This window comes from Amphiura filiformis, chromosome 16 (assembly GCF_039555335.1).
Source record: "Amphiura filiformis chromosome 16, Afil_fr2py, whole genome shotgun sequence".
NCBI lineage: Eukaryota > Metazoa > Echinodermata > Ophiuroidea > Amphilepidida > Amphiuridae > Amphiura > Amphiura filiformis.
The window spans coordinates 51000429-51025533 of NC_092643.1; the positions used below are offsets into that span (position 1 = coordinate 51000429).

The 25105-nt window shown below is 38.3% G+C and overlaps 1 protein-coding gene across 2 annotated transcripts in view; it reads left to right on the top strand.

Moving 5' to 3' along the window:
* Positions 1 to 25105, top strand: part of LOC140136159 (uncharacterized) — a 224185-nt gene that overhangs the window by 38916 nt on the left and 160164 nt on the right. Inside the window, exon 1 of one of the 2 annotated variants that reach the window (XM_072157866.1) lies at positions 13766 to 14272. The exons of the other annotated variant lie outside the window; for it this stretch is intronic. The gene's annotated coding sequence lies outside the window, so the exon portion shown is untranslated. Of the gene's footprint in view, positions 1 to 13765; positions 14273 to 25105 lie in introns of those variants that run through there. 2 annotated transcript variants of the gene reach the window in all.

Consider the following 25105-nt stretch of genomic DNA (forward strand, 5'->3'; position numbering starts at 1 on the left):
AAAAAAATTAGTGGGGACTTTATTCAGAAAAATGAATAGTGTGAAATGAGAGTGTATGCAACAATATCTTGGCCTCTTTTGCTTGACTTATTTTGATCCCGAACATCCTTGCATGGTGTTAGTACTTTCAGTCATTAGGCAGCAGATCATGCAAATAGGCCTAATCATATGATATTTTGTACACTCTGTTTAGATGTTTAGAATCACGCAAAATCTTCAGGCCGTGGCGTAGCCAGCAGGTGGATGGGTATGTGGAGAAAGGTATCGGTTGATGGCAGTCCTGGTGCGGTGTGTACCAAAAGTCCATATTGACAAAATTGGCCATAATGAGCCATGTGCTTGTTCCTTTTTGACCGGTTCAGTCCAATGTAACGTAAACTAAGCCCACATTAGCATTAACATTGCAAATTTGGTCCCAGTATGTCCTAAAGTCATCCTAAAATTGCGGTCAATACGCCACCGAAAGCGGGTGGGGTGGTAGGGTGCCCTTACGTAACATTATTTTGCTATTTAGTATTTTATCAAAATAATAACAACAACTTAGATGTTGTTGAAAATGTGATTTTCCTACTTCTTTTTCTACGTATAAATCAACACGCTGGCGCCATTTGTTTAGATCGTGCGTATAACAGGGGATGATGTATGCCAGAGGACAAAATAACCAGTATGGTTTTGATAAATTTTCGAGTACAAAGACTAGTGGTATATATGATTACAAAGCAATAACGGATAGGTTCGGTCATTCAACCCCGGCATTCAACATGCTAATTTTCAATTCTTTATGGACGCACAAGTATTTCTTGTTCCATATCCTCTCTATATATTTCCAAAACAATAATAATTATGACAATACTATTTAATACCATAAGATTCGTCTACTTGCGCACCTGGGGTAAATTCCACGTACAGAGAAGACCCTCCTAAAACAAGGGTCCGCGCTACCCTTATTTGCTTGTTGGATTTTTACGAGAAGGTACTTTAAGTTTAAAATTTGATCTAAATACAAGAAATTAATATTTTCAGATGGTACTCCATCTTTCATTAGCGAGAGTGAGACTGTGATCACTGTCAAGAGGATAAAAAAGGACATTGCTGTCCCTGTGTATTATATTCCCTGCCAATGTCAAAAACCCATGACAACCGAAGGTCAATGTTAGGAACACAGGAGAACACGTTCGCCAGATCTGAAGTATCAAACCACAAACACAAACCGCATTCACATTTACATTGTATTACCTGGACATTTTCAAGATCTTGGACAGATATGGTGGTTTGAAGTTGGTGTCAAGGAGAGGTGGTTTGAATGTGGTGAAGATATCATTTGCCTCAATCTGGAAAGTTGCTCAGCATTTCGAAGTCAAAGAATTAAAAATATTGCTCTCTTTTGCGTCACCTGTATCGAAGGGTTGCTCGTGCCTTTTATAGATGCAATAATTTGATAAATAGTTGGCATTTGATGAACAAGATGAAATCATCATGTAACAAAGCCCGGAAAATGACACATCTGATTTAGACCTGTTCCTTGGTGAACCTTAAATTTCAAATTGATGATATTTTGATTGAAAAAACACTACACCAAAACTTTAAAAATGTTGTCAAAATGTTATTGTAAACATTTTGCAAAATATAATGTTAGAATGTTTTGCATCAAGTTGAGTCGAATATACTTTTGGAACATTATAAAAATGTTTTATACCCTTTGTTTTGTGTTTGCTGGGTAATTAAGTCCCCATTACAACATTTCACCACCTCTGTAAGCAATGCCTTCTTCAGTCTCTTATAAACGTCTTACCTAACATCAGGAACATTTACCTTTTTGTCTGATTCAGTGTCGAATGAAGAGCTGAATACATTGATGAAAGAAATGTCTTGTTTGATTCCCACATCAATCAACCTTATCCTCTAGGTATATGCTTTCGCAGGTGACCGCAGGATATTTTATACTGACCAGAGAATGACCGGTCAATCCTGACGGTCAAGACATTTGGACTTCCGAGCTGAGAAGCACTGTCTTTAGCATTATATAATATTCTTATATATTCTTATTCCCTTTGCAATTGATTATTTCATTTCGTTTTGTTACCAAAAGTGATCCAAAATTAAAGTTGTTGAGGTTGGTCAACAACATGATAATTTTTAACACTTGTCACAATTGGCATGCAGAGGTAACTTTGACCACTGTTTGCAAGTCACCTTTAACAAGTTCAACATCCTATAAATCTATTGATTTTTGCAAAAAGGTTGCAATGTTACCCGTACATGCAAAATTACCCCTTCCCTTTTACAGTACCATCTGAAAAGCTGGTCATTGACAAAATTGGAAATTGCACTATAGCAACATTGGCTTCCTGCACTTTCCTTGACTGCCTTAGGCATGTTAAGCATTGGATGTACCACCTTCGCCTGCCCTTTTACATTAATATTACACTAACACCTTGAGCGACCATACCAAGAGAAGATATCGCTAGATATCCAAGATCCTTTGCGGTTGCCGCGGTCGACTTGCTAAAACCATGCTAAAACCACGTGATATCACGTGATACGTTGTTATCGGGTATCGATTGATCAGTTGCCTCTCTCAGTTGTTTACCTTGTGTTTACTATGCAATGACCGTGGACCGAACGAGAGATCGCAATTAGAAAACATCATGCTCAAGAACCATGAAATGTTTTCATTATTCAGTAGAAAACGACATACCAATAAATATTCCAGGGGTATGTCAAGTCCAACTGTTGCACAATAATGCAAAATGGTCATCTGAAATTTGTATTTCGTCAGCGAACCTGTCGAATTCCACTACCGTAGCGCGTAGCATACATACATTCATATCAAAGGAAAGTTCCACAGAAGTCTCATTTGCATAATTTCACGATATTCGGGCACAATTTCAAGATATTTATGGACATTTGCATAATTTCACGATATTCGGGCATGTATGCAGTGCATAATTTCACGATATTCGGGCACACAGAACCCTTCTCGGGCACGACGTATCACATGCAATCATCATTCATATCTCACTCAGTCAGAATGCTGACTATAATTAGGGACCTACTTGAAAAATCCCAATTGTAAATCTAAATGGTTATTTATGCACATGTAAACAAATGAACAATCTTTGACTTTTGGATATGGTATCAAAACACATGAATCCACGCCACGGCCAATTGTCTTTATATCCCTGGTCCCATCAACTCTATTTTTGAGGTGTGGTATTAATGCGGCTGTCAATTGCAATCCTGCTCCCTAGAAATAATAGGTGTCCACCGCTCAGTCCGACACGCCGCTAGTCCGACAACACAAATTCCCTATACTTAAGAGGTGCGTCAGTCCGAAATTGAAAAGCACTGCGCTAGTCCGAAAAAAAAGCATGCATTAGTCCGAAAATAAAAACCACTGCAACAGTCCGACACGCTGCTAGTCCAAATCTGAAAGCAGTTTTCTGTCTGACACACCGTTAGTCCAAATCCGAAATACACTGCGCTAGTCCAAATTTGGAAAACACTTCTTCAGTCCGACACTGCGGTAGTCCGAAACTGAAAACCATGGTGCTAGTCCGAAACTGAAAACTACAGCGCTAGTCCGAATCTGAAAAACACTGCACTAGTCCGAATTTGAATTGGGGGAAACACTGCACTAGTCCGAATATCAGACTATCGCAGTGTTTCCCAATTCAAATTCGGACTAGCGCAGTGTTTTTCAAATTGGGACTAGCGCAATGGTTTTCAGTTTCGGACTAGCGCAGTGTTTTTAGATTCAGACTAGCGCAGTGTCGGACTGAAGGAGTGTTTTCCAGATTCGGACTAGCGCAGTGGTTTTCATTTTCGGACTAGCGGCGTGTCGGACTGGCAGAGTGTATTTTAGATTTGGACTAGCGGCGTGTCGGACTGGTGCAGTGCATTTCAGATTCGGATTAGGGGCGTGTCGGACTAGCGGAGTGTCGGACTAGCAGCGTGTCGGACTAACGCCCTGTACTCGTTTAATAGTACCTGGGCCAAGTGATGTAACACAGTCACAGGGCTGTCAAATTGTTAGAATTACGGGGACACGGTCACCCAGTCAGTCCGAAACACCGTCAATCCGAACCCCTGTCAACCCAAAACCTCAAAAAGACGTCTTATTTTTAAAAATGCGACTTAATTTTAAAAGACGTCTTATTTCTAAAAAGGCGACTTAATTTAAAAAGACGTCTTATTTTTTAAAAGGCGTATTTTTACAAAAATCTCCCGTTCTAAAAATAAGTAGTCTTTTAAAATAAAGTCACCTTTTTTTTCTGAAATGGCGACTTTAAAAAAGAAAGCCCTCTGAAAAAGTTTAAGCAACGCTACAAAATAATGTACTGCAACACACTGAAAGATACGAGTGCTTCCACACTTTATATTTAATTTCTTTCTATTTTATTTTAATGTACATGATTTTTTATGCAATACAGTATTACAATGAATAATTTTGTGTTAAAATGGAAAAATGAACAATTCAGTACCATATTCAACATGTTTAGAAAACAATAATTTTCTTCCTGAAAATTGCAAAATATGCTCAATATTTTGGGCATGCACCATTTAACTTCAGGGGGGCTGGAAGATTTTTGACAAAAAAAATCCTCCCACTACATGAGCAAAAACCAAAAGCTACATTGTACATGTACATGTAGTGCAAAAAAAATAGCTGGAAAAAAAAATGCATGCCGTGAAAAATAACTTCGTATTTGTATTTGTATATAGTACTACACACAGTAAATACTCATGTGAAACATTATTTTTGCATTTTTGTTAAACCATTTTTTTTTTTTTTCAGTTTGACCTCATATGAACGGACCTCGTATACGACCTTGACACCATGAGGGTTCCCATAGTGCAGCTATGACTCAAGTTTGATATAAAATTGATTGACTGAGTTTTAAATATTGGACAAGATGTAGTCGATTCCAATATTTTAAAACTCATAGTGAGACCAATAAATACTGGGCGTAAAGCATCCAATTTTATCATTATTATGTGTTGGATCCAATATTTCCACACACTTGGATTAAACAAAACATATAAATAATGGTTACAATAGGATTTGAACTGTTCATATGTGTACATCCATTTCAAAACGATGCACTTGTCGGCTGCTACATGTGTCTCATTTCAAATAATAGCTAGGAATAAATACCAGACTCATCTCAAGTGGAGGTCAATTAAAATCATCCCCAAGTCACATGGTTAAAAAGGAAGCCCCGCCAGATCATTTCTTCTGGGGTGAACCAAACCTGCCTGGTTATCAAATTAATCAGTGACAAGGTTATCTCTGAATTTGATAGATCCTAATTGATGTTTTAATGTTATTAATTTTAATGCTATTACATCAATTAGCATCAGAAGAACTGCTCTGGCAGGGCTTCCTCTTTAAGGAATGTTCTCTGTATTCTAAACCATGTGACTTGGGATGATTTGAAGTGACCTCCACTTGTGTTGAGTCTGACATGTAGCAGCCGACAAGTGCATCGTTTTGATATGGATGTACACACATGAGATCAAAAAGCCTTACATTAATTGTTGACACACACACACAGACGGGACAGACACACACACGACTCGTGATACCATAAGGTCTTTTCCTTAGGACGACCTAAAAATTAGTAGAAAACGATAAGCTATGTTAAAAACATTTTGTCCCTAGGGGTCAAATTTCATACTACAGGGGTCAAATTTACAAATGGTCAGATTTTGTCATAAACCACGGCATGGTATACCTCTGGTAATAACGATTCAGAAAATTATAGTTTGATCTATCTGTGGCATACTGTTTCAGAGTTCAAAAGGTCAGAATTAGGAGACGACTCACCAGCGGAACACTTTGGCATATAGTTTTTGACAAAATCTGAACAATTTTGAAATTTTGACCCTGTTATATAAAATTTGACACCTGTTCAACCCAAGGAAATTTTTTGAATATTTTAACAGAAAACGGAGATTGTCGTTTTGTACACATTTTTTCTGATCTACAGACATTGATTAGAAGTTGATTTCTGAGGGTGCACAATTGAGTGACTCCTCTTTTTCCAACTAAACTACATCTGGAACATCACCCTGTGGTTGCCTAATGTAATTTGCTACATTTATAAGCATGTGATGCATGTAATGCAGCGTAGAGTCTAATGGAAGTTAATGTCCATGTATACGGGAGCGAGTTCCAGTTGTGCAGTCTTTGGGAAGAACTTCTGCTGGAAGCAATCTGTAATGATACGATGATACTTTTTGATGGTACTTTTGGGGGAGTGGATTAGGATTTCTGGTATTATCATTGGTGCTACGTTGATGGAGTTGAGGTAATTCTCTTGAGGTATTTCGCAAGCTGAAGGCGTAAAACTTGATATCCATTATCCGGTTAACCGTTTTCCATGTGATGACGGTCTGAAGCCTCAGAGCTGTTTCATGGTTGGGTAATCACCTGTGTATACAGCAAAAAGGAACAAAAAACAATTTAGTTTCAAAGTATGAAAATCAAATTGCAGCACTCGTTGTATACAGTCTGAACAGTCGTGGCGGCATCAGATATTTTTGACAAAATTGTGCCACAAGGGGGGGGGGGAACTGGAGAGGGAGACCTCCGACTGGGGATTACTAGTACCCCCCCCCCCCCGGCATGCACTGCACCGCCACTGCTGAACACACAATCCCATCACATGAACAGGCAATAAATGAATTTTGTATTTGAATGATTTCTTGCCCTGTTTTGTATACGGTACACATAAATTTTTAACTTCCCGACCAAGAACACGAGTTCCAAAGGAAATTCATCAGGTGGATTATTTGTGTTTAATTTGGACAACCATGTATTTACATGTACATGTAGAACTTTGTTGTTGTTGGGCTCTGTCAAGTCAACAAATTACAAAGGAAAAAACAATCATGTTGTTTACCCTTCCTACATGATGCACAGATGCAGTACATACTACATTACAGTTAACATGGTTAATACACCAGATTATTTTAGGATTTCACTACATTCATAACATTTCTAATTTGCATGTACCACTCGGGGCGTCATCTCATCTCAGCTCCTATTAAAAAAATTTTTTGTCAGAATTAAAAACCAACCCACAACTATTTATTCGGAAAATATTCTTTGAAGAAGAAATAATTACAACGATCGACATGAAAATACAAAGCCAACAATTACATCACAAGCATGAAGTCTACGTGCAGCAATGCTACAGCTGATTTTATCATGACGAATGATGACATAATGCACGAATATCATTCTTTGCCTGGATCCGGGAAGTCATCTCATCTCGGAAACAATAAAGGATGTACTACAAAACATCAGAATTAAAAACCAAACCACCAAGTCAAGTATTTATTCGGAAAAAAGAAGGAAATAAAATTCATATTGCGATCGACACTAGTCACGATTATCGCACTTTCAGTTTCCCACGCGTTTGAACGGGAATTGGATTGCGTACTTTTCGATGTCTAGTGAGCAAATTTTTCAATATTTTGAGAAAATGATGTCAAATTTTCTATTCTGTATTGTTTGGTAATAATGTCTTTTGCCAATAGTATGTTTAAAGTTGTAATTTTGTGTTTTTGATCGCAAAGATCGGATATTTTCGTTCCCGATTCGAATTCTGGACCCTTCGCAAGGGTGCCGATTTCGGCAGAACTTTGACGATAATTTTGCCTTTTTGGACACTAAAATGCTTTCGATCCTTAATTTTGTTTCAACCGAGTCTTAAATTAGCAAGCACAATACGGTTGGTACCACTTTTATATACATTGATGAAATTTTAAAGATTTTTTTTCAAGTTTATAACCGGCGCAAATCGTTAAGTGTGTATTTCCCATTGACATCCAAAATGGGAAATACGAGTCTGATGGACATAGGAACGGCGTCCATGAGACTCAGCGAGTCTAATCGACACGGCATGTGAAAATGCAATATCCACACGTACGAATGCATGCAACCAACCCCCGGGGGGGGGGGCACTTCCATGACAGATATGCATCATGTGCCTCGGATAGACCCCTTTTTCAAACCGGCTTGTACCCAATGACCCCCCTTTTTTTGTGTTATGGTCCTACCTATTACCCAATGACCCCTTTAAAAAAAATTCATGTACTCAATGACCCCCTGTTTCTATTTCCTGCTATACCCAATGACCCCCTTTTAATTCCCAAATTTAGGTGGTATTTGTGTTCTCCTCCAGAAATAATGAGATTTTTCACATTTCCAAGGTGGCCAAGTTGTTTTTACGCAGTTTGGCACTTATTTATGTGTACTTAATGATACTCTTTTGGCAATCCTGTACTCAATGACTCCATTTTACTTTTTGTTACCCCAATGACCATCCTTTTTTCAAAGTTTCATACCGAATGACCCCATTTTTTTCAGGTAGTGTACTGAATGACCCCATATTTTTGTAATTGTACATTTGACCTGAATGCCCCCTACTTTTAACATGGCCGAGGCACATCCCTGCCATTTCAGATAGGAGTGCCCCCCCGGGAACCAACCAGCCAAAGAAACTCTCTCTGACCCGCGTACCCGGGCTCAAACCAAGTAACAATCGAATATTTAGGTACACAAAGACTCATACTTACCAATATATCCCAAAACATTCAATCAAACTTGATATTTTCCACAATTTCATAGCAGATTCCATCATTCTGTTCTGATCACACTCGCTGTCCACTCACCACTCGTGAATCGTGACCTCGGGTTTGTTTACAACTTGGTAGCCCGATATCGATTGATCGCTGCTTTGTATACATTTGGCTGATCCCCGTTTTTCAGCAAATTTGGCCGAAATTAGGACAACTTTCATTGACTGTTTTGCCGTCTAAACCTGAATCGTTAGTGAAAAAATGAGCATAGACACGAAGGGGAACCACTGTGAACAAGGGATCGTCTTGATTTCACTAACGATTCAGGTTTAATGCCTATAAAGTGAGTTCAAAGATGGGGAGTTTCAGACGGGAACACACGCAAGAGAATAGGGTGTAATTTGAAACGCTTGCGAACACGCAGGAGTTTCGGAGCGAGTTCTGCTGTATGCAGGGATACTAGCGATATCTTCTCTTGACCATACCATCTCGCAAACGATTTTTAACGAAGTAGCATAAACGTCGCTGTAATGACATTATGACAAAACCTCATATCTCACTTTTCGGTGAAATTGAGATTTTGTACTGGTTTTGTAGCTAGCAAGACTGGCTTTATACTGGCAAAATCTTGTTTGTCTATCTGCAACAATAAACCCACAGCAACTTGATTTTCAAAATTGAAATGACAAAACCCCGTATCTAATGTAAAGGATAAGATAAGATATAGTACGTAGTTACGAGGTTTTATCATGACACATTTCAACCAATATCGAAAGGAATGTTATTATACGTATTATGCAAAAATCTGGTGTATTTCTAGACTATCCCGTAGTCCACTTGCCCATTCTGCATATACTCTGGATATTGTATTTAAGCTTAAAACTCTGATTTAATTAATGTGTGCACAATTGATAGATTTTCACATCTGATCTTTTCAGTCACCCTACACCCTCTGTTTGTTAGCTCCCCAAGTATTTTTAACCTGGAATTTCGCGATTAATAAACTGGCAGATTTTAAAATCAGAATTGTTCAGTGAAGTGCCAATACAATTATGACATTATAATATGTTGCATTCAATAAAATAAGCCTAGTACGTACACTTTACTTTTACTGTCAATAATATAATTACATGAACTTTTTCATAACAATTTTATACTAGTATATATTTTGATGTAATAAATATCAGTATGATTTCGAGTTCAACTGAATGCTTTCATCATGATTAACATTAATAACATGCTTTTATTTATCAAAAATAGACTATGGCATAGTCTAGTGTATCTCCAAACATCAAAATTTGAAACTATATTTTCGTGTCTTTCTTTGTTTAGTCATGACTAGCAAAGCACATACAAAATGTCGTTTCTTGGCAAAGGAAGGCAGTCATTGGGCTATTCCATTTAAAATCCACACTCCCACTGTGGAAGATTTAACTAAAGTCTTCCACAGAGGGAGTAAGTGTTTTGAATAGAATAGACAATTGGGTATCTTCCATTTGAAATACCCACTCCAGTTGAGGAAGATAAAGGTAAAGTCATAATACAGGGGGAGTATGAGATTCAAAATGATTAACCCTGACCAATTACATTTGAAAAACATACTCCCCCTATGGAACATATTTCCAAAATCTTCCACAAAATTTCAAGACAGCAATGTTTTTTTTACCCTCCTGAACATTTCACTTTTTTGAGATACGGGGTAAGCATTGACAGTACATATCACTATGGACCACAATGGCCTCATCCCAATGGCATAGTTCAATAACCTCAATTAAACAATCATAGTACAAAATTTGACCTCAATTTGCAGAGTATGAGTTTTGTACTCAAATTTTCAAAGGTCATTCAATGAATGTATAAATGTATTGGGGTTAAAGAACTGTGCCTTTATAGATGAGCATGTTGTGGATCCTAGTGTATCATCGCAAATGATTTTAAGGGTTCTCCAGACATAATGCAGTCATCACCAAAACCTGACATTGGTATTCAGGTGGTAGGTTCTTACACTACAAGTTTTTTAACATTGAGAAACATCCCACCGTTGCGTCCTTTTGAATTTTAATGTATAGCGGAGTTGGGTTTTTTGGTTTGCAGAATTGGGTTTTTTTTGCGGAGTTGGGTTTTTTGGTCCTTGTGGGCGCACGCCTCAAATGGTGCGCCCCCAAGGACATCACAATGTTACCAGGGTTATCTTTATGTTGTTATGAGTTGGATAGACATACATTTATAGGAACGCAGATATTTGATAGGCTATAAGGTAATGGTTAAGATCAAAGAGTCTTATTAAGAATTAAAGTCTGTATAGGTATCCTTCATTTTAATTATTTTAAGCTTTGATCTCAACACAAGATTACGATATACCTCAACTTTTCGGTCAGAATTATGAGATTAGCAATCCTTGTTAGGACTCAGTGACTTTTCGGACACTTGACAAATTGGATACTTTGAAAGGGGTATGAAGGAGTTTATCAAAGCCAACCAACTATCACTCAACCGTGACGGTGCCGAAACAAGTTACTATGAGTGTATGATCAACTTTTGGGGTCAAGTGTCCGAAAGGTCACTGATCTCTAACCTGGGTTGCCAGTCTCCTGATGAAGGTTAAAGTTGTGACCGAAAATTTGGGGTACGTCTTAATCTTGTGTTGAAATCATAGGTTAAAATAATTAACTTTTTTAGTTAATATATTCTTCCCTCTGATAATTTATAACATAATATTATTTTGAAGTTGAAGCAGTATCACGTTCCAGTGACAACTATTGATATTTTCTTTACTCTCAGGTCTGATTCTTAAGCTTAGACTTTAATTTTGCCGTTGCATCATTGCATTTCATCCATTCGTTGTTAATTTCCGTCTATTCATCTTGACCGATGATAGCAATAGTAAAAGATTAAATTATCCAATTTGCAGTGAGTGGCACCAATCCCCTCGCACGTACCACCTGCACCAAATATCAACCTGTGTTAACACTAACCATACCATTTAGGGGACAAACAAAAATAACAATGAAGTAATGTTGTTAGCTTATCGAAAAATGTTCAAAGAAAATAACAGTATTGAACAGGAGTCTGATGTCATTGATAACTTGCATCAATGCTTTTTCCACCCAATCATAAGGTAATTAAGTTGTTCGGCAGAACAATTAACATCGTATTCTTTGGGCCTCGGAACAGATTACTAATATTTTCTTCTGATTGCGTGTCCCGGATGAAACACACAAAAGGATTCAAAGTTCGGCCTGTTTAGGTGTTAAGATAAATGGTTTGCAGGTGCTATCCCTAAGGTTTGGTAGTCCAATAATAAGAGTTCGCTAGCCCGAAAATTAGAGTAGGGGCAAGGGTAATGGTTACCGTTAGGGTATGGGTGATGGTAAGGGTAAGATTTCTGGTTAGGGTCAGGGTAAAGGGTTTTTGGTCTGGCGCACCTTAGCAGCAGTCAACCAGCATTGATCTCTTGCTTTTGTTACTGTTTATCATGTTTATTGAGAGCAGCTATTAGGGCCTGGTTCAAATGTTCTTCTATCGCACAGGCTGGCGTTTTCGTGTCTGTGTAATGATGTTAGCATTGTAATACATACCTCGCCTAAATGGTCAATTTGTACATACTGACTTCCAAGATTTTTAGCCGGACTTTTGCCTTTATAGTACATAGGGGTAATGTGGATTGGTTATTTCTTGGAGATTATGAGAGCTTACTTTATTATTTATTTGGGCAAGAAGACAGTCACACAATACGCCGACTGGACGTTATTAGAAGCACATTGTGCGTGTCATGACTATGGTCATACAGGTTACGGTTGGTCATTGGGGCAGGGCCACTCATGCATTATCATACAAAATTGACCTTATATCCTATACTGAGTGACTCACAGGGGGGACATTCAAGTTTGGTCCCTTGCGTTTATATATATGATTATCCGGAGTGTAGTAAGAGCGCAACCTTGGCGACATCTTCTAACTGGTTCCTGATTCAAGCGCTGTGGTACCTATGTTATGACTTATTTTAGGAATAACCCTAAAATGTCAATTCAATATTTCTAGGTAAGTAGACTTGAATCTACCCGTCATCACTCTTCAAAAAAATGTTAAAAATACTTTCAGTGAGCGGAACCCGACTATCCCCGGGGCCAGGGGACTCTTAAGAGCTCAGTGGAGTTTCATTCCTCAGTATTTTATGTGCAAATCAGTAGCGCGTGACTACAGACAATTCCGTTCTGTCATCATTTGTATTTACATGGAAAAATGCCTGAATCTTCAACCCATCACTCACGTGTGACCTGTAAGAAGACAATACTATAACTTAAAGCCTGTCTACGACTAGATGTCTGCTGCGCAGTAATATCCACTTTTGACATTTTGCTCAAGATTTTTTGTCAAAATCATTGGATATCAGTCTGGCTATCTTTGTTACAATGGTTATAAGTGTTAATAGTGTCTATAGTGTATATGGTGAATAATAATGCTATCTTTGGTTAACGATTTACCGAAGATGAAGCGTCTTGTCCGATTAACTAGTAGAAGAAAGGATAAACGTCGGGATCAAAAACTTAAGGAGATAAAGGTTATTTCGTCTCCCATACCGAACGGAACTCAAGTAGACCGAAATCGTGACCGACGCCTTGTGCCAAATGCGGCGAAATCATTTGATGACTTGAGGTATGATAAACATCGAGAACAGAAGAGAAAGCTTACTTCGTCACCTTCATCGCCCGTGACGACCACAACAAATTATAACCGAAGTGTCGATCGGAGTGCACCTTTATCGTCCGTGACAAAAACAACGAATTTGAACCGGAGTGGCGATCGAAGTTCACCTTCGTCGCCTGTGATAACTAAAACAAATTTGAACCGAAGTGGCGATCGAAGTAAACCTTCATCGCCGGTGACGATCAGAATAAATCTCAACAGAAATGGCGATCGAAATGCACCTTCATCGCCCGTGACGACCACAACAAATGTTAACCGAAATGGCGATCGAAATGCACCTTCATCGCCCGTGACAAGCACAACAAATGTTAACCGAAGTGGCGATAGAAGTACACCTTCATCGCCCGTGATAACCACAACAAATGTTAACCGAAGTGGCGATCGAAGTACACCTTCATCGCCCGTGATAACCACAACAAATGTTAACCGAAGTGGCGATCGAAGTACACCTTCATCCCCCGTGATAATCACAACAAATGTTAACCGAAGTGGCGATCGAAATGCACCTTCATCGCCCGTGATAACCACAACAAATGTTAACCGGAGTGGCGATCGAAGTACACCTTCATCGCCCGTGATAACCACAACAAATGTTAACCGAAATGGCGATCGAAGTGCATCTTCATCGCCCGTGAAAAAGCTTACTTCGTCACCTTCATCGCCTGTGCCGACCACAACCAATTTTAACCGAAGTCGCGATCAGAATGTAACTGCGAAATCGTTAGACGATGCGACGTACGATAGAAAACCGATCGAGACTATTACGAACTACGATGTGAAACCAGTTGCGACGATCACGCCAGCCGATGTGATCACACCTTTTACCGGGCCTTGTACCGATGCACCGACAATACCGACATCTGTCTTGACATATCCGGCTGATGTTATCGATGAGCCCGTTAAATATCGGGCTGAAAGGCCGTATGAGAACCACGATCCATATGAGAACCATGATCCGTATGAGAACCGTAAGGTAAATATCATTGCCGCTATACAATAACCTAATTTGGGTAATAAAAGGCACGCGCATTTTGTTCCGTAAAATGTTGATTCGAAGATCATTTGAATATTATTTATGTTTAAAAACATTGAATTAGTAATACTAATTTGTAAAATCACACGCTTGATACATATAGCGCGAAGAAAGACACAGTGATTCAGAGAAACATCGACCCATCGGGGGTTGAACGCTCTTCTGTACCAATGACAAATGGTTGAACCGGCAATGTTCTAAATAAGCTTCATTAATTGTTCGCTATAAGGTGATTTACGCGGATCAACAACATTAGTCACTATGCAGCTTTCATTTTGTCCTTTAAACATGGCATTTTTATAACGACCAATTTACCGGCAGAAACATTTTACCATTGGCACAAAGTCAATTTAAATGAGTGCGCGTTATTTGTAGCAAATCTTATCGCAGCTAAATTTAGTTCTGTCGGAATTGATTCCTATCATCCCATCAATGATTACCAGCGCTGTCTAATGTAAGATTAGTTGTGTCTAATAAGCAAATGACCATGCTGAACATGTGGTCAACATTGTCATAGTGGTCATATATAGTATGGTAGATGGCAAGAATGATTAACGAACTTACTGAACTACTCACGATGAATGTTAGTATATCTAAGGCGGGTTGAAATTATGTAAAAGGCACGTATGTTGTGTGAACTTTATGGTTACAGCATTTGATGTTGAAAGATGCATAACACATTTAAAGAGCAGTTTTGTAAAGTCATTATAAAAAGTTTCTTTACACCGTCGAAAACATTATCAATTAGGTGACAAAAATGTAAAGATTATAACAACGAGACAGTCTGTGCATCGGTAATTTCATTGTAGACCTCTCGCAGGGACCTCTCGTAAGCGTAAGCGCTTGAAAAAGAAACTTTAGTAAAATAATTTTTACTAAACTACCGCAATTCCATATCGAATCCCAAAAAATATCCCTTTCATTACATCTCTTACTACACTCCTGACTATTGTTGACAATAATCATGATGATACATGTACTTAAATTTGAAAAAAAAAGCTAGACACAGCCACCGTAGCATCTCACGCGTTTTCCCATTTGATTTTGATAATCTCGTTTTCTTCTAGATGTCTAGCGAGGGAGGAGAGAGGGAGAGAGAGATAAGAAAGAGAAAGACAGGCAGCGCAGACAGAAAATTGAGTCGGGGAAAAGAGAAAAGAAAGACGGGGTGATTAAATTGCAGACCAAAAGAGAGGCTGAGAAAACGGGAAGACGAAGAGAGGATATATTACATGTTGATTGTGAATGTTAGAGGCTGTCAGAGGCAGAGCAAAGACCAAGAGGCAGAGTGTAAGAGACAGAGATGGAGACCAAGTCAGAGACTATGGAGTCAGAGACGAAGACCATGAGAGAAAGACATTGCCGTGTTCATGCATGGTCAGGCTTCAGTTTTAGGTTATAATAATAGAACCCAGTATTTATGTGAATGTGAGAGGTAGAGAGCCGAGACAAGAGGCAGAGTGTAAGAGACAGAGATGGAGACCAAGTCAGATACCATGCAGACAGAGATGAAGACCAGGAGAAAAGGCCTCTGTGGCGAAAAAGTCAGTGACAGAGACAAAAACAAAGAGAGAAAGCAGATCAAAATTAAACCCTTGTGATGTTCCTCCATGGCCAGGTTTTCAGGTCAGATTAACCCTTCCAAAATTAAGATATCTTGCAGATTTTATAGAAATTTGTGCTACTAAAGTTAAGAGTTTGTGTAGATTTTATAGTAAAAATGAAATCGGAATAAAAATTTAGCTCAATGCATTTGTCACAGGATAGGGAGTGGTTATAAAAATTGTTTAGTAATCTGGAGCCTTTCCGTACAAGTCTCAAGGTCCGACTTATTATTTTCTAAAAATATATTCCACATTCTTGTGTAAAATTGTGTATATTTCCTATTCAAATGTTGTTGACATATTTGGGGAAGTCACAAGTCACAAACTTACATTAAACGAGGTCAATAAACTCTCTTCTATATATAGGAATAGGGTCTTTTTGTTGGAGTAGGGTAACCCCCTGTTTGATGGACACTTCACTTGATGCCAAAACTCCGTTGAGATCAGTTCAAAATCACTAGTTCGTGCTGTTATACAAAGCAAAATAATACTATAGATCGATAGAGTTAAACTGAGTTCAAAAAGGAACTTTCACAACTTGTGAATTACAAGTTCATATCTTAAAATCCTGTCCATCAACATGCTCAAAATGAACCAAAATTACACACAGGATTACTTCAATACTAAACTCAAAACATATGCCAGTAACCAAAACAGTTGCCCAACTGACACAATAGCAAAATGCACTGACACGGAACAGCTTCCTGGACCACATTCACAGCCCCAATATTTGGCGCCCAGCACATTATGTGTGCAAGGATCTTGTACTGATTCTCACAGATTTCTTGTGCTGGGTGCCAATTATTGGGTTGTGAATGTGGTCCAGGAAGCTGTTCCATGTCAGTGCATTTTGCTGTTGTGTCAGTTGGATAACTGCTTGGTTACTGACATGTGATTAGAGTAGAATATTGAAGTAAACCTGTGTGGAATTTTGGTTCATTTTGATTGACAGGATTTTAAGATATGACCTTGTGAAAAATTATAAGTTTCTTTTTGAGTTCAGTTTATTTTGAATTTATTTCAACTGCATCACGTGAAAAGGCCAAATTTTCAATATGTGCTTTGTTTATTTTCTGCTTTGTGAAATAATTTTGAAATTTGAAACTGAACCTCTTTTGTTGCCAAAACTGAACGCTCATAACTGAGATAGTATTATGGTCATGATAGTGCCTGTCTTTTTCTGGCATCGATCATCTTATTAATTACATCTTTGCAGTTTTGATTGAGGATATCATTTAGGTTTGTTTGGGTGTGACTTTATAGACCCGGGGAGGGGACACTTATTAAACACATTTGATCGTACATGTACACGCTCCTCCGGAAAGACCCGGTACCCCTGTGTTTGAACTACACAGCTCCGAAAGACCTCTGTATTTTACCAAACCATAACGCATGAAAGACCCCCGGGAAAGACCCTTGATTTTGAGAGTGCGCAGCTTCGAAAGATCTCCATTAAATGCTACGTCTCCAGCTCCTCAACATGCTCAAGAACCACCATTTTTCAGTTCTACGAGGAGCATACCCACCAAAGATAGAGACTGAGATTTAGTTGCACTGCAAAAACAAGTGTTTATATTTAAACACCATATTGTGTTTATTAGAGCAACACTTAATAAACACATAATTCATGTTAATGGTCTAACACTAATGTTCATAAATTAACACTTGGTGTTATATTACAAACACTAATGTTTGTAATATAACACCAAGTGTTAATTTATGAACATTAGTGTTAGAACCATTAACATTAGTGTTAGACCATTAACATGAATTATGTGTTTATTAAGTGTTGCTCTAATAAACACAATATGGTGTTTAAATATAAACACTTGTTTTTGCAGTTTGGTCTGTGGTGATGGAACCAACATCATGAAAATTGTTTCACTTTTCATCCTGTGTCATTTCGTATGTACTTTCGGTATTTGGTCTATAGGCCTACATTCTGTTTTATGTGATCAGAGATCGTAAACTAGCAAAACGTGATCAGATATCGGTTCATTCATTGCAAAGAACCTCACGTTTTCGATGAACATGGTGAATATTACATATTATCAACTTGAAACTGAGCTTGTTGAAAGGATATTAGGAATAAACACCCTTTTTTTTCCATTGGACAATCTCAACACAAAAACGCAATTCAAAAACTGTTCAATACACATACACTGGAAAGCTCAGTTTGTATATTCTAAAAATCTACTCTCATTCCGACAGACGTAAGGTCAAGGTGGGTGGATTGCGGCGCTGATTGGTCCAGATTGAACCGTGGCAAGGGGCGATACTATTCAGGCTGTCATCAGTTCTCGTGACATTTTGGTCCGTCTCCCCCTCCCGAGATGATTTGTGCAGACTCTGTGCCCCCTAGCTGCCAGTCATTTTATAATATATATTTGCATACGGAAGATGACTCAACCACCCAGCAGCTAGGCAAGTTTTGAAGTCTTTCCGTGTGAGGTACCTAAACAGAGATTTGTCAAATCCTAATTTTCAAGTTTGAAATAAAATTTTGAAAATTCAAATCAAATGATGCATGATTTAAGGACACCCTAAGCATGACAGGGTGGTGTGAGATTATAAGAATTACTTTCAAATATTCGATTAAAATTCCTGTTGATTTCGTGAAAAATTTTAAAGGAAAAAACAGAATATGATCACTCATGACCCAGAGGTCATTGACTTTTGATTTCAACCAGTAGGCCTATAACATTTGGCGGGAAAAGTAGTTTGGCGTTCCCTGAGGTAATTATCATTCCAATACCGTATCATTCGTATCGTATACATGAATATGCGAAAGAACTTTGTCTTTGACTATGAAAGAGATATACAGGGTGTATCAAAATGAAGTAAACAGTTTGCAAAATACCAGTAGATAAAAAAAAGTACGAGGTATTTGGTCAAAATGCTTCAGTTGATATAGCTAATTCAACGTCTTGTCATTTCACAACTGTAAAATCACTGGCGTATTGACCACTCATTATTAGGATTCAGTGGCTATTTTATAAAATACAGTTGCCAAAGTCAGTTAAAAACAAAGCAACATGAAAACCAAATGTTTGACCACTTTCTTCACATTAATTGACAGTCTTAGTCTTCCACATGGCCACCTGGGTATGGCTACAATTCCTCTGTATGCAGATATCAGCTCTCCTCAGCATCATGAACATGGTACATGTATTCACATCACGTCTTATGAGAAGTCTGTCCTGCCTGTAGGTGTCATATTGTGCAATTACTGACGTGTCTCTGGAGTTCATCAAGGTCTATAGGAGGACTTGTGAAAATCTTTGATTTCAGATTTACAATTAAGAAAAGAAAAATCCAAAAGGTGTAAGATCAGAAGATCTTGGGGCCATTCCGATTAATATTACTGTAAAGAAAGTAGTCAAACATGTAATATTTATGTTATTTTAACTGGCTTTGTGCAACGGCATTTTAGCTGGTCATTTTGACCAGATTATTTCATACTTTTTAATGTAGTGGCATTTTTCAAACGGTTTACTTCATTTTGATACATCCTGTACATGAATCACGTTTCACGTGTGTTTTAGTCTTTTACATTTTACATGTTTTAGATGATATTAGAGATTTCAATATTTTGGGTAACGTGTTAGGCCTATGAATACAACTGCGAATATTAAATGTTCCAGACTTCAGTTGAAATAATAAAAACATACGCAGGAACATACATCGTACTCCCGCAAAGGCGTTCAATAATGTAACCAATGTGATCTAGACTATTTTTAGGTGACTAGGAAACTTTGATACGCCAATGTAACACGTTTTTGTAACGATCAGTGTAAATGCATGACCATGCTTTTTGCTAACGTCATGATGTTGATAGTTAATGATTTTGATCGCTTCATGTCATGATCGTGAACTCTGTCGTATAGTACAGAGTATCATCACACTGTGGAGTATCATAAGCATTTTAGAAGATTGTGGCCTGGGCCATACTAGATTACATATCTCATAGAGCAGCTATGGATTATTATAATGGAAATACGTACTTCCAATATGTAAAATGGTACTTCCAAGTGAGTACCCAACCCTATCTCTAGGACTGTCACACAAAGTAAATGAAATATATATCAGAAAATTCCACTGAAACTCGAACCACCTACATACGGATTACGAGACCAACATTATTCATATACCACAACCGAGTGACCAGAAACGGAATAAAGTTCGAAATTGATAAGGACTGAGCGCCGCTATAAGTTTCTAATGGTCCGAACTGGTCAAGTGACAACAATCTTCTAAAATCATTTCATTTATAAACTGGGCTCAAAAAGAAACTTATCATGTCATATCTTAAAAGCCTGTCCATAAAAATGAACCAAAACTACACACAGGAGTAGCGTGGTTTAGATTTATTTGGAAAATGAAAGTGCCTAGTTTTAATTGTCCTTTTTAGTGTTTTACCATGCGAGGGTTATGATCGTGGCCCGGAAATCAACAGTATCTCACTGAGGAGCCCGTATAACCAAAAAGCCCGTAAAACCACAAACCGTAACCATAAGCCCATGAAACCGTAACCAAGAGCCCGTTAAACAGGGTTTTGTTTTTGTTCAAAAGCGAGCTGTTAAATACAACTGCTTATAATATTAAAATTTTTAGTGGCCTTTTTTGTTCCATATACATTTTTCTGTGTGTTCAATTACATTTCTAGAAACCAAATACTTCTTTCTTACGTAAGCGCAAGTACTGAGCAGCAAACTTGAGTTTGGGTTTATTTTTAGCATTGCATGTCAAATATAACCAGTTTGTGTGGCACTTTTTGAACTCGGTGACATTTACCGCGATAGCTTGCGTTTGTGATCTTCGCATGATACCGTTATCAACATTAAAAATTTGCAAAATGTTTACGATTATTTTACGTCATATCCGGTTATTCTGATGTAGTGTTTTGATAATGTCACTTTAAAATATCTAATCATGGAAAATGTGGATACTGATGCAATCCTATTTGAAATCCGTTCACTCCCTTTGGAAGAGGGAGTGACCTTAGTCCTCCACACAGGGAGTGTGAATTCAAATGGGGATACCTAAATGGGCAACTCCGTTTGAAATCTACACTCCCTGTGTGGAAGATTAAGGTCATGTCTTCCATGTGGGTTGTATGGATTTCAACTGGAACAGACCAATACTAGTATGATTACACTGAGAGCTACCATTATGAAACTTCTTTGCGTCCTGTAGCTTTTTACCCTGACATTAAGGAAATAAATTGTGGGATATGCTTTTACGACGGGATTTCATAGCAGTTGGGGAGTTTTTAGCTGGTTCTCTGTTGGCAAGGATAGTCTTCAGTGAACGGCTCTTTTCAAAGCCACCAAACCGTTTACATTAGCAGATAGGCGAGGTCTGATTGTTCTCTGTTGACAAGGGGCAGTCTTCAGTGAACGGCTCTTTTCAGAGCCACCAGTACGCAAGGGCGTCCTACGTGTCTCATTCTCAGGTACTTTATCCTTCAAGAAGTCAGAGCTATTGCGAAAGCTTAACAGTTCTAAACTTGTCCGAAGGCGAGCCCCCTAAAAACTTACCAATTGTTATGAATGAAATAGTTTAAAAAGTTGAACCGTAAACAGACTACTAAAAATCTTCATCTTACTTAAAAACACTTAAAAGTGTCTATTTTTTTGTGAACAATTTTGCCGAGTTTTGCTATTATATATTGGATAATCATTTTTGTTTACCAATGCTGCAGACATTTAGTTACATGTCTTGTAGCTGCTATCGCTTAACCTTTGGCAATCCTCGGTTCTTCTCACGCACAGGTGTAATGCCTCATTCCTCACGATCCCAGATATTGAGTTACGAGTCCAACCCCTAGCAACATCGCCTGCCAGCCTGACTGGCTGGTCGGTTGAGTCATTCCGTTCCAGACAGAGAAATCAGTTTATGCTGTTTCATATTTAATGACAGACTCAGGACAAACGCATAAATCTTATACATGTTTACTTGGGGAAATGTAATGATTTATTAAAAACGTGATATTTCCAATATTATTCGGATGCATGTCGATGTTCCTCTGTCAACATCATTGTATAACCCAGGAATTGTTGCACAACGTGAGTAAGCGTGAGTCCAAATAGTTAAACCGTTACCTAACAAAGACACTAAAACTAAATTACAAAATAAAGTAATCGATAGATAGAGAACTTTGTTCTGCGTATTTTGATACCTCATTCGGCACAAAATGACTTTATTTCCTTATACTAGCAATTTTAATAAAAAAAGAAAGCGTTTTAAAAATGAAAAACTTTACAATGACTTTTCCCTCGAAGCACGCCGATATTGAATATGGAGTGAGCGTCCATCATCCATAATAAAAGAGAAAGACATCGGAATGGCCTTCAAGGAGGAAATATCAAATTTTGTCACTTTTGAAACTCTACCTTAAGACATTCAAATGCGTATAGCTTAGTGGAATAAAATCACATCGTTCAGAATAAGGTATCAAAGTACGCACAACAAAATTCTCCATCTATCGACCACTTTTGGAGTTTAGTTTTAGTGTCTTTGAGTGTCTTTGACAGTATGCTTTGACTATAAATACGAATTTATAAATACACACGTGACCACCTCCGCGCAGCCATAAGTTATGGTTCATAACAGCTTGTAGACAGTAAGTCTCGAAGCGCGCTGTGTCGAAGGTCACAGCGGGTGGTATTCCTGTACAAAGGCGGTAAACAACTCGAGACTGTGCAGCAAAATGGTCTATTTTGTATATTTTGTTCAACTTTGTGATTATATTGTAAACGTTTCCGTCAATAAATATTTTTCCGTCGGTAAATACTTTTCAAAATGTTGCTTTACAAATTCGGACCTCCCCTCCCCATTTTATAATAATTTTGATATTCAATTAATTTTGATAATATTTATCTGAAGAGTTCCTATCCTTTTCAATGGCATGAGGATTTGGCCACGCTTGCTGGTCTTGGTATGTCGTGCCCATATAGGTCACATGCCTATTTATAAATACGTATTTATAAATATAGTCGACGGTAGCTGTTTACGAAATTTTGTTTAAAGTATACTGGTACCTTTTGTGCGCAGTATATTTATATGTTGAAGACGATGCAAGTTCATGCAACCCATATGCCTCTTATTTCTTTAACCATGATTTCAATGTCATGGCCAACACACCGCTAGCACTGATGGTATGCCTCTTGACTTCGAATCTGAATTGTCCAGAAGCCCTGGCAGTTGATGAAAACGCCAGCTATATTATAGTCAGCATTACATAGGAACAGAGTCGATTTGCAATTATAATTGACAACAGTACGAAATATAAGCAAGAACAACCAATTCAACGAGTCAGGATAACCCATAAACAGATAAAGTTGCCTAAATGTACCAACTTATTTCCAAAACTGAGTACATGACCATCAACTTCAATCCTCAGCCACCACTCCAAGTATACGGAGAACCCATCAAGTATGTCACTGATTTTAAATATCTTGGTTCCATGATGGGCTCTAGCACCAGTGACCTCTCCCGACGGAAGGCGCTTGCTTGGTATGCATTTTGGAAACTGGAGCATCTGTGGAGAAGTCCAACAATCACTGTTGCAACAAAAGTCAAGCTTGTGTTACAGTATTGCTCTATGGCTGTGAGTCCTGGGTGATATCTACTGATATGGAAAATAAGATCAACGCTTTTGGTACATCATGTTACAGGATAATGCTGAACATCAAGCGTACCGACCATGTTAGTAATGAAAGGGTCTATACCATCACCAACACCGTGCCTCTTATCAACTCTGTCAGATCACGACAACTACGATTCCTGGGACATATCCTGAGGATGCAGGAAGATGAACCATGCAGAAGATATGCTCTCTACACCCCATTACATGGTAAAAGAAGACCTGGAAGGCAAAGAACATCCTACTTGTCTTATGTGCAAAAACTGTTGGGGGCTTTCGACAACTTTCTACTGCCAGATGCCATTGCCACTTTGGCTTCAGATCGTAGTACATGGAGAAACTTTGTAGTCGCCTGCTTCGCAGCCGAATGAAATGAAATGAATTTCCAATGGAGTCCATAAATGAAAAGGTACCATAAATTAAAAACCTTGCCTCGCTTTCAGTTTCCGCCTCGATAATTCCGCCCTGAGCCAAAACGCCTCCAACGGCAGGAAGGGCCAATTATAAGAAAGCTCTATTAATCAGGTAAATACCAATTCCAGTATCAGTTTCATCTGAGGTGAAGTGTCCCAAACTGGTTTTAGTATGCATCTTTTATTCAATATGTTCAAGAAATTTGGAAAGTTCATGTTGAAAGTCAATAACATTTTAATAGCTATGAAATATTAATTTATGACTTCAGAAAGCTAAACCAATAACACCCGGGTGTTATTGGTTTAGCTTTCTGAAGTCGCTAGTGATATTGCATAGCTATTAACCCCCGATGCCCGCACCATAATCCTGAGAATAACTTTCTGTTTTGGTTCCCAATCCGAACATGAAAATGACAGAATGACATTGACCTAAAATTATCCATCAAACAGGATGTCATAAATGAGCAGATAATTTCCGTAACTAATGGTTAATAACAATGGGGACTGTCATCATGATACTATTGGATCCAGTTTGATCCGGACTATCATGATCCGTTAATCAAAATACACAGAATCGCATGACGCGTAAAACACGTACATTTTATAATGCGCAACGCGTAAATACATGAAATATCTTGCGGTTAGATTGGATTCGGATTAATTCTCACGATTGCCCGTCTGGTCTCGCAATTTGTGGACAACGCAAAATACACATACATCCAGCATCCGAACTGGTTTCGAAACGGTTCAGACCGTTTAAATTGCCCTCAAATAACATTGGGTTCGCGGAAAACCTCACTTAGCTAAAATAGCCAATCTAGTGATGTTGATTACTCGCGTAGTACTAGTGGTGAAGGCATGCATGATAGTTGATGCACACCAACGCACTTGCAACCTAGGATCCACAACAAGCTCATCCATCAGTGCACAGTTCTTTTACCCCAATACATTTGCACATTCATTGACCTTTGAAAATTTGGGAACAAAAACTCATACTCTGCAACTTGGGGTCAAACTTTGCACTATGATTGTTTAATTGAGGTTATTGAACAATGCCATTGGGATGAGGCCATCATGGTCCATAGTGCCTGTCACACCGCTCCCAAAC